The sequence below is a fragment of the Gorilla gorilla genome, chromosome 1, assembly GCF_029281585.2.
Source record: "Gorilla gorilla gorilla isolate KB3781 chromosome 1, NHGRI_mGorGor1-v2.1_pri, whole genome shotgun sequence".
NCBI lineage: Eukaryota > Metazoa > Chordata > Mammalia > Primates > Hominidae > Gorilla > Gorilla gorilla.
Genome location: NC_073224.2, coordinates 56,795,611 through 56,798,729, shown reverse-complemented (window position 1 = coordinate 56,798,729; position 3,119 = coordinate 56,795,611). Strand labels below are relative to the sequence as shown.

The window sequence follows — 3,119 nt, the reverse complement described above, 5'->3', positions numbered from 1 at the left end:
AAATAATGCAGAACAACATAATGGTTGTAAGAGAGAGCACAAAGGCATAAATCCCTGTTTGCCCTGTTTTCCCTACACTATGCCATTGATTCATGGCGTCAAACATGTCGTACATATTGGGCAACTTCTATCCATTAAAAAAGATTACCTAATTTCTGTAGAAAAATACGGTTTCTTCAGAAGAGTTGCTTGAGATTTTCAAGGATCTTTCCATGTAAGTCCTGAATGATAAACACAAGGGTTTCTGTTTATTTAAAGTACAGGCAGAAGTCTCCCTATGTTACCCAGGCTGATAGGCATCAGCCACCACACCCAACCCACAAGTTGGTCTTAATTACCTTTATTCTTGTTTTCTTTTTTTTTTTTTTTTTTTTTTTTTTTGTGATAGAGGTGACAGCTTGCTGGCAGCCCTCACAGCCCTTGCTCGCTCTCGGCGCCTCCTCGGCCTTGGCGCCCACTCTGGCGGCGATTGAGAAGTCCTTCAGCCCGCCGCTGCACTGTGGGAGCCCCTTTCTGGGATGGCCAAGGCCGGAGCCGGCTCCTTCAGCTTGCGAAGAGGGGTGGAGGGAGAGGCGCGGGCGGGAACCGGGGCTGCGCGCGGCGCTTACTGGCCAGCGCGAGTTCTGGGTGGGCGTGGACTCGGCAGGCCCCGCACTCGGAGAGGACGGCTGGCCCTGCCGGCCCGGGGCAGTGAGGGGCTTAGCACCTGGGCCAGCAGCTGCTGTGCTCGACTTCTTGCCGGGCCTTAGCTGCCTCCTCGCGGGGCAGGGCTCGGGACCTGCAGCCCACCAAGCCTGAGCCTCCCCCACCCCGCCATGGGCTTCTGCGCGGCCGGAGCCTCCCCAACAGGCTCCGCCCCCTGCTTCACGGCGCCCAGTCCCATCAACCACCCGAGGGCTGAGGAGTGCAGGCTCATGGAGCGGGACTGGCAGGCAGCTCCACCTGCGGCCCCAGTGCGGGAACCACTGGGTGAAGCCAGCTGGGCTCCTGAGTCTGGTGGGGACTTGGAGAATCTTTATGTCTAGCTAAGGGATTGTAAATACACCAATCGGCATTCTGTATCTAGCTCAAGGTTTGTAAACACACCAATCAGCACCCTGTGTCTAGCTAAGGGTTTGTGAATGCACCAATCGACACTCTGTATCTAGCTACTCTGGTGGGGACTTGGAGAACCTTTGTGTCTAGCTCAGGGCTTGTAAATGCACCAATCAGAGCCCTGTCAAAACAGACCACTCTGCTCTCTGTAAAATGGATCAATCAGCAGGATGTGGGTGGGGGCAGATAAGAGAATAAAAGCAGGCTGCCCGAGCCAGCAGTGGGAACCTGCTGGGGTCTTGTTCCACGCCGTGGAAGCTTTGTTCTTTCACTTTTTGCAATAAATCTTGCTGCTGCTCACTCTTTGGGTCCACACTGCCTTTATGAGCTGTAACACTCACAGCGAAGGTCTGCAGCTTCACTCCTGAAGCCAGCGAGACCACGAACCCACCAGAAGGAAGAAACTCCAAACACATCCGAACATCAGAAGGAACAAACTCTGGACACGCTTCCTTTAAGAACTGTAACACTCACCGCGAGGGTCCGCAGCTTCATTCTTGAAGTCAGTGAGACCAAGAACCCACCAATTCCAGACACAATACAGTCTCTGTCGCCCAGGCTGAAACTCAGTGGCATGATTACTGCTCACTGCAGCCTCGAACTCCCCAGGCTCAGATGATCCTCCCACCTCAGCCTCCCAAGTAGCTGGGACTACAGGCATGTGCCAGTAAGCCCACTTAATTGCAACTTTTTGTAGAGATAGTGTTTTGCCACTTTGCCCAGGTTGGTCTTGAACTCCTGGACTCAAGCAGTCTGCCCACCTCAGCCTCCCAAAGTGCTGGGATTACAGTAACGAGCCACTGCGCCCTAATTATCTTCATTCTTAATCTGACTGGGGCCTCTGTGGATTCTAAATATTCGAAGTCTTTTTGTTTCAAATCAATCCAACTTTGGTCTTTAGCTCAATATCAGTTATCAGTAAATAAGAAATATTTTAAAACACAGTTTTCTCTGGACATTAAAAATATCATATTTTGCTACACGAAGCTTATTCCAAAGTTCTTATAATAATTGTTAAAAGCCAAATGACCAGGCTAGGTGTGGTGGCTCACATCTGTAATCCCAGCACTTTGGGAGGCTGAGGCAGGAGGAATGTTTGAGTTCAGGAGTCAAAGAACAGCCTAGGCAACATAGCGAGACCCTGTCCCAACAAATAAACCTTTTAAAAATTAGCCGGGCGTAGTGGTGCATGACTGTAATCCCAGCTACTCAGGAGGCTGAAGTGGAAAGGATCACTTGAGCCTAGGAGGTTGAGGCTTCAGTGAGCCATGTTCGTGCCATTGCACTCCAGCCTGGGTGACAGAGCAAGATCCCATCTCAAAAAAAAAAAAAGAAAAACTAAAAGACCAATTGACAGAAACAAGTATTTAAGTTCTCATTTATAATAATCCTTTTATAGTTCATTTCTTTTTTTAATTATTTTTTGTCTTCTTTCCTTTTGTAGTTTATAAGTGTGTTAATTATTTACACGCATGTGTGAGCTGTGCCTCCCTCAAACCTTGTTATGATGTCTACATATTTATCACATCAGACACCTGTGTGATAGGTGTCTATCACATCAGACACCTGTCTGATGTGATAAATAAATAATAAATTCTCAGCCGGGTGAGGTGGCTCATGCCTATAATTCCAGAACTTTGGGAGGCCGAGGCCAGTGGATCACCTGAGGTCAGTTCAAGAGCAGCCTGGCCAGCATGGCAAAACCCCGTCTCTACTGAAAATATAAAAAAATTAGCTGGGCGTAGTGGCAGGCACCTGTAATCCCAGCTACTTGGGAGGCTAGGGCAAGAGAATTACTTGCAGCCGGGAGACAGAGGTTGCACTGAGCTGAGATCACGCCATTACACTCCAGCCTGGGTGACAGAGCGAGACTTTGTCTTAAATTAATTAATTAATTAATTCTCATTTATTGTTTCAATTTAATAAATAATTGAATAATAGCTAATATTAAATAAGTGTCTGTGTGCCAAGTCCTGAGCAAAGCACTTTATGAAGATTATTTTATGTTATCCTCACAGTAACCC

The 3,119-nt window shown here is 48.2% G+C and overlaps 1 non-coding gene across 1 annotated transcript; it reads left to right on the top strand.

Annotated features, from left to right (window-relative positions):
• Window positions 1-2,527: 2,527 nt before the first annotated feature.
• Window positions 2,528-2,629, top strand: LOC115932567 (small nucleolar RNA U13). The gene has a single exon (XR_004068835.1). It is a non-coding gene; the product is annotated as a small nucleolar RNA U13 (small nucleolar RNA).
• The last annotated feature ends 490 nt before the right edge of the window (window positions 2,630-3,119 follow it).